Here is an 8003-nt window from a genome sequence, read left to right on the forward strand (position 1 = left end):
TCTACCAACACTTAAGATTGTAGCTTCTAGCTAGCCTATTATTAGCTGTCCCCTCTGTGAGGAGGAAAAAACTGTCAATTTGACCCAGCCATGGGTGGGATCCAATGAGCTTCCTAAACATGGTAATAAAGTCAGTACCTTATGACATTGCATGGCTAGTTGCCCAATCGGAATGCATTTTTGGATTTTAACTACTAAATATTACATCTCATCAGTTCTATCTTTTTCTTGTTCGTTCGTTCTGTCTCGTTGAATGATACTTGACATACTGTAGATGTGCATTAGAACCGCTTTCCTTCAATCTGAGCTTCTTTTTCTGTCTGTGTCACACGTTTGGAATGAAATGGCCTGCAAGGCTGTCCGTGACACACCCCTAATGGGCATGTTGCTCTTTTTGGGTGTGGTCAGAGATTAGCCAATAGATGAGTGCTACATTTCCCAGAATAGGAGAACTTGATTCAATGACTGGATTAATGACCACTCTTTTCTGTGGCACACACCATGTTTGAGGCTACAATAAGCCCAAGGACCAAGTACGGGTGGTATTAGGGTCTTCTATGTTCAATATAAAAGACCATCATATATTGAGTATATAATAGTTTGAGTCTTGAGTCTTTACTCTTATTGATTGATATGGAGTTCTGCTTGGGGCTTAAATACCCCGCTTTGGTCTTAAATACTCCAGACGTATGGTAACTTCAAGTTGTTGGGGATACATTCATGTAGCAGATGGTGTGCATTTAATTAGCTGGGGCTGGGCCCTATCCGATAGTCATTGAGAAGTCCTTCACTTTATTGCAGCGCTCTCGTGAAGCACCAATGACTACCCCGTGATGCTTTCACCACATGAAAGGGCTATCCTCCATTTAAAAAGTGTGATCTAATGGCAGCGTGATATTAGCCATTAACCAAGCCCACATGTGTTAGGGGAATGAAGGAGTCGGTTGAAGATGCAGCCGGTCCCAATTGACTCCCTACGCCCTTGGCCCTAATGCTTCGATGTGTTAGCCGTACAGATCTAGAGAATAGAAGGGCTGTGGGGGCAATTTGAATTGAAGGGGTAGATGGCGACTTGGGACTGGATGTGGAAGTCAGTGGAAAGACTAGCCTGTAGGCTTTGGTGACACTTTATTTAGATAGTCACCCTGTGATGCTTCATGATACTCCTCAAGTTCACCAACTGCCTGTTACTGTACGTGATAAATGGCCCCTGTAGATGTCAATACAATCGCAGTTGACCGTTGTCAATACAGTCGCTTAAATACACCTAAATGACACTTTGTGGAGGGCTTTTGAGCAAATATACACTACCGTTCAAAAGTTTGGGGTCACTTAGAAATGTCCTTGTTATTGAAAGAAAAGCAAAAAGAAGTGTCCATTTAAAATAACATCAAATTGATCAGAAATACAGTGTAGACATTGTTAATGTTGTAAATGACTGTTGTAGCTGGAAACGGCTTTTTTAAAAATGGAATATCTGCATAGGTGTACAGAGGCCCATTATCAGCAACCATCACTCCTGTGTTACAATGGCACATTGTTAGCTAATCCAAGTTTATCATTTTAAAAGGCTAATTGAAAATTAGAAAACCCTTTTGCAATTATGTTAGCACAGCTGAAAACTGTTGTGCTGATATAAAGCGGCACTAAAACTGGCTTTCTTCAGACTAGTTGAGTACCTGGAGCGTCAGCATTTGTGGGTTCAATTACAGGATCAACACGTCCAGAAACAAATAACTTTCTTGTGAAACTCGTCAGTCTATTCTTGTTCTGAGAAATGAAGGCTATTCCATGCGAGAAATTGCCAAGAAACTCAAGATCTCGTACAGCGCTGGGTACTACTCCCTTCACAGAACAGCGCAAACTGGCTCTAACCAGAATCGAAATTGTGGAAGGCCCCGGTGCATAACTGAGCAAGAGGAAAAGTACATTGGAGTGTCTAGTTTGAGAAACTGGCAGCTTCATTAAATAGTACCCGCAAAACACTAGTCTCAAAGTCAACAGTGAAGAGGCGACTCTGAGATGCTTGCCTTCAGTGTGTAGTCAGTGTGTGGAAGCCAGGAGATGCCAAATGTGTTTTTATTTTAATCTACGGTTTATTACTGTGAGACTGGCAGTTATTTGCATGACAATTAGCAGCTGAAAAAATGTCATGACCGACACTGCCCTAGTTGGAGGAGTGTGTAAGAGTGGTGTGTGTCACTTTTCCATAAAGTCAGTTGGTCATTGGTCCCACACACAGAGTCTGGAGCAGCAGAACAGAACTATACACCGAGTGTACAAAACATGAACACCTTCTTAATATTGAGTTGCACCCCCTTTTGCCCCCAGAACAGCCTCAATTCGTCGGGGCATGGCATTCCACAGGGATGCTGGCCCATGTTGACTCCAATGCTTCCCACAGTTGTGTCAAGTTGTCTGGATGTCCCTTGGGTGGTGGACCATTCTTGATACACATGGGAAACTCTTGAGCATAAAAAACCCAACAGTGTTGCAGTTCTTGACACACCAAACCCGGTGCGCCTGGCACCTACGACCATGCCCCGTTCAAAGGCACTTAAATATTTTTGTCTTGCCCATTCACCTTCTAAATGACATGCATACACAATTCATGTCTCCAGTTTTCGCAAGGCATAAAAATCATCCTTTAGCCTGTCTCCTAACATTCATCTATACTGATTGAAGTGGATTTAACAGGTGCCATCAATAAGGGATCATGGCTTTCACCTCGTCAGTCTGTCATGGAAAGAGCATGTGTTCCTAATGTTTTGTACTCTGTGTAGTTTTACGCGGAAGAGTCTATAGTGGGAGGAACCCACCCAGCCTGACCCAGAGTGATTTCACTAAATTAAAACATCTTCCAATTTGACCTCGGACTACCCCATACAGCCTTGAACTGGGTCGGTCTCACTTTTTTACATTATAGTGGAACAACTATCTAGGGTACACACTCATCCATGTACTATGTCTGTGCTTGTAGCTATGTACTTATGCTGTGTGTGTGTGTGTGTGTGTGTGTGTGTGTGTGTGTGTGTGTGTGTGTGTGTGTGTGTGTGTGTGTCAGATATCACTAAGGCTCATCTCTATATGCTGCACTGCTGTATAAACTATCCCATATTATTTATAGTATACTGTAAACAACATTAAACACAGGCTATCTTTTCTATGTGGAGGCCTCAGTGTGACCTCCACTCCTTGGTCTTGTTCATTTCTCCTCCTCCTGGCCCCCCTTAAGAGGAGTGCGAGGCTCGTCCCCGTCCTTCGAGCTCTTCCTTCAAGGTACGAGAGGAGACAGTCTCTACAGTGCCCCCCCCAGGCCCTGTTCTCAGAGAGCTCGCGAGGGAGAGCGTGGGGGCATACCACAAGGAGATGGAGAGACTTTGAAGGAAGAGTTGAGGATAAGAATTTAGGAGAGAGGGAAGTATATGAAGGTGGGTGAGGGGGAAAAAAAGGGGGGACAGACCTATCCAGTTCCCATTGGGGTGAAATAAGTTCAACTTCAAGCCAGATGTGAGGATGATTACAGTAGAAGTGTTCTTCTAGCACAGGCTACACACAGGATTACTTTTGCGCTCAAACAGGAAATGCTGATAGGAGAATGCAGCCAAGGCAAACACATACCGGGCCCAAACTTGCCATCTGGTGAGGGCCTGCACCTGCTACCAACAGAATGTGATGTCATTCTCCTGAAAGAAAGCCACACGTGGGTTGAGTTGTTAGTCAGTTACACACTGAACGATTCTAAAACTATCCTCAAAGGAAGACCGAGGCTACATCCTGTGATTACAGCAGTAAAGTCTCCACAGACCGTCTCCATCGAAAAAGGTTTTAAATAAGCCTATTGAACTGCACACAGGCAGCAGCACAGTTCAGACTAATCACTTTGAATGTGGAAGGCTTTGATTTGAGGACCAGACTCCCAGTAAGAGTTGATGTGTTTTGAACCCATCAGTTGTGTTGTGACAAAGGTAGTGGGGGGGGGGTATACAGAAGGAAACCCTATTTGGTAAAAGATCATGTCCATATTATGGCAAGAACAGCTCAAATAAGCAAAGAGAAACGACAGTCCGTTATTACTTTAAGACATGAAGGTCAGTCGATCCGGAAAAAGTTTCTTCAAATGCCAGTCGCAAAAACCATCAAGCTCTTTGTTGAAACTGGCTCTCATGAGGACCGCCACAGGAAAGGAAGACCCAGAGTTACCTCAGCTCCAGAGGATAAGTGTATATGATATATTATACAATAAATCATCCCAGTAGTTTTACAAACCGGATGATTTAACCTCTGCCCACTAATGAAACTCAGTTTTCCTCCTATAGTGTCTGAAATGTGCATGTTTGATATCGGCTACAGAATCACTGATCTACAGTACTAATCATCTTGCAGTACAATAGCTCGCTACACGTTATGTGAAGATTAGTGATTCTGCGCCTCCCCTGGCTCAAATCTCCTCAAACATGCTGAAAATCTTGTGGAGGTTGTAGCAACTGTATGAGCAGGCTTTGTAAACTCTACTGCCATGAGTGTTTTTTTCCTGTGGAGGTAGAGTGGCAGTAGTGGGTTAGGACTCCCCGGTGAGCAAAATTGGTTGAAAGACATTGAAAATGTGAGGAGTGTGAGTCACACCTAATCCCCCACCAGCCCCCCCTAGCAGTATCCGGATAAACAGCAAACATGGAGGCCAACATGTGGACAGGAAGGTTAGCGGGCAGCCAACATGAATCATTTGAGACTTTACATTACAGATTTGTCCAAACAGTATGTATTGTCAATGTGTCGCAAATGGGTGACAGTACATTGGTGGCGTTTGTCAAGCCAGTAGGTCACCTGTTAGTGTTTTCCCGAGGACAATGAGGAAATTAGGCTAGGAGAAGAGTATTGTGTCCCAGGCTCTGAAAAAACGAGTGGGAACCAACAGCAGCTAGCTAGCTGGAGTGGCAGAGATACTCTTAATGATCGGCTATGAAAAGCCAACTGACATTTACTCCTGAGGTGCTGACTTGCTGCACCCTCGACAACTACTGTGATTATTATTATTTGACCATGCTGGTCATTGATGAACATTTGAACATCTTGGCCATGTTCGGTTATAATCTCCACCCGGCACAGCCAGAAGAGGACTGGCCACCCCTCATAGCCTGGTTCCTCTCTAGGTTTCTTCCTAGGTTTTTGTCAATTCTAGGGAGTTTTTCCTAGCCACCGTGCTTCTACACCTGCATTGTTTGCTGTTTGGTGTTTTAAGGTTGGGTTTCTGTACAGCACTTTGAGATATCAGCTGATGTACGAAGGGCTATATAAATACATTTGATTTGATTTTGATTTAGCTAATGATGCTAACTTGTGTTAGACCGAACAAGGCTTGACTGGGCTGCAGTACATTCACATGAAGGTTCACTAGCCATTAGCCGTAGCCTAGCGCTGAAGTTTCACTAGCATTTGCCATAGTCTAGTGCTGAAGTTACACTAGCATTGGCCGTAGCTTAGCGCTGAATAGGTCCTGGCAGGCAATTAGCGGGTCGTGCGCTGTGCCACCTCAGAGGGTGTGAAATTGTGCTATGTCTGCAGGGGTGGTCGTGCTAACACCAACTGACAGCGTGGAACAGCCCTCAGGGTACTGGCTCCAACTGGACATTATCATTCCGCTATTACTGAGTTAATTTAGAGATGACTAATAGAGCACTGCTGTTACACACACACCATACACACACAGGCACACACACACACAGGCACACATACACACATGTAACAACACATACACTGTACAGTAGAGTGAGGACAGGCCAGCCCAGTGTGCGGTACAGTGAGTTTGTTTTCCTCTCCTGTCCCTCTGTAGTGTCTAGTCCTAGTGGAGGTGACTGCTCTGTAGAGGTCACCGCTAGATCAACCTGACACAATCCCACTCATTAATCATAGACACACGCGCACGCACAGTGCCATCGGGAAATATTCAGACCCCCCCATTTTCCCTCCCCGTTACTTATTCTGAAAATGTATTTTAAAAAGCATTTATCCTCAGCAATCTACACACAATACCCCATAATGAAAGCTAAACACAGGTTTTTAGACATTTTAGCAAATGTGTTAAAAATAGACAGATTATTTACATAAGTATTCAGACCCTTTGCTCTGAGACCTGAAATTGAGCTCAGGTGCATCCTGTTTCCATTGATCATCCTTGATGTTTCTACAACTTGATTGGAGTCCACCTGTGGAAAATTCAATTCAATTGATTGGACCTGATTTGGAAAGGCAGACACCTGCCTATATAAGGTCCCACAGTTGACCGTGCACATCAGAGCAAAAACTAAGCCAGGAGGTCGAATGAATTGTCCGTAGAGCTCCGAGACAGGAATGTGTCGAGGCACAGATGTGGGGAAGGGTACCAAAACATTTCTGCAGTATTCAAGATCCCCAAGACCACAGTGGCATCCATTTATTCTTTAAATGGAAGAAGTTTGTGACCAAGAACACGATGGTCACTCTGACAGAGCTCTAGAGTTCCTCTGTGGAGATGGGAGAATAATGCTGTAACCGAACAGAATGTTGTCAAAAGTCAAAGGGTCTGAATACTTTCTGAAGGCACCCGTATGTACAGACATGTAAACACACACACACACACACACACACACACACACACACACACACACACACACACACACACACACACACACACACACTCATACAGTTGTCCCGCTGAGCGCTGTTCACCTCAGGATTTAGTCCATTAGCCCACCACATGGGGCTACTGCTCTGCGTTAGCTGTGAACACGGAATGTCTCGTGAATGTTTTATGTCTTGTTTATTTTTCCCTTTCCTCCCTCCAGAGTCCAAATGAAGTTGCGTTGGTCACATACACATATTTAGCAGATGTTGTTACAGGTGTAAGCCCTCTCTTTTCTGGCTTCTGTCATGCGATCTCTAGTCATCCCTCTTTCCTTCTCTACCTTTCTCTGTTTCTTTTCTCCTTTTAAAAACGTTTTTTTTTTCTCTTTCGCCTCGCTCCCTCCTGGTGTTTCAGGGGCCAATTCAGTAAGAATAACACTGGGCTGGTTGGTTTGTCGTCTTCAGTGCAGGACTGCCCAGGGTTCCAGCTCATAAAGTGCAAATTAAAATCTGGCCTCTTGGAATTTGCCTGCTTAATTACCACCATGCTCATCTACAGCAGTAGAGAGAGGGAAGGAGGGAGGAAACGAGTGAGTGTTTTAGCAGCAGGGGAGACCTACTCCCCTTGATTATCACCGATTGGAGTGTGTTTTGTGCATATGTGTGCGGGTTGGTTGTGTACTGTAGACTGGGGTCACACGCCAACGGTCCCACGGATGAATAACTTTGCTCAAGCAAGAGTAAACTTTTTGTGTAAAGAGGTTGGGAAAGTCAGAGGACTAAGATGTGAACAGGCCTGATCACCGACCGATTAGTCTGCGTCACTCTCTCTTTTTCCCCTTCTATCCCTCCCTACTGATTTGGTTCGAAAAGGCATGACATGCCTGCTTAATGCCCCTTTTTAAAAAGGGGAATTGGAAACCTCTCCTTTCCATGATCAAAGGGGAATTTTGAGTATGAATGCTGTCTCATAAATAGTAATGATATGTCCATATACTCAGTACACATGTAACATGGAGATATACTTGTAGCAACTGAACACTGGCCAACCACACACACACAAACACAACCACCCAGTGTTATTCTTACTGACATTGGCCCACACAACACACACAGGAGGGAGCACAAAGACAAAAAACACACACCACCATCCACAATCACTCCACCAACCCCCACTCACTTCCCACACCAGTTAATAAAGCCTCAGCACAGTATGCACTCGTCTCAGATTACCCATAGTGCCGCAGGAGTTTGGTCTCTTTCACTACCTTCCCACACTTCCAACTGACTCCACTCGGCCCCGTCTGTCTCCTAATGACCCATAATGGCAAACTCTTAAGACCCTTAATGGGCAACTGAATCTCCTCTGGCCCTCGAGCACTCCCGATTCCACTCATATA

The 8003-nt window shown here is 44.6% G+C and overlaps 1 protein-coding gene across 11 annotated transcripts in view; it reads left to right on the forward strand.

Moving 5' to 3' along the window:
- Nucleotides 1-8003, forward strand: part of myo9ab (myosin IXAb) — a 229007-nt gene that overhangs the window by 102505 nt on the left and 118499 nt on the right. The window lies entirely within an intron of this gene.

The sequence above is a fragment of the Oncorhynchus keta genome, chromosome 17, assembly GCF_023373465.1.
Source record: "Oncorhynchus keta strain PuntledgeMale-10-30-2019 chromosome 17, Oket_V2, whole genome shotgun sequence".
NCBI classification, from domain to species: domain Eukaryota; kingdom Metazoa; phylum Chordata; class Actinopteri; order Salmoniformes; family Salmonidae; genus Oncorhynchus; species Oncorhynchus keta.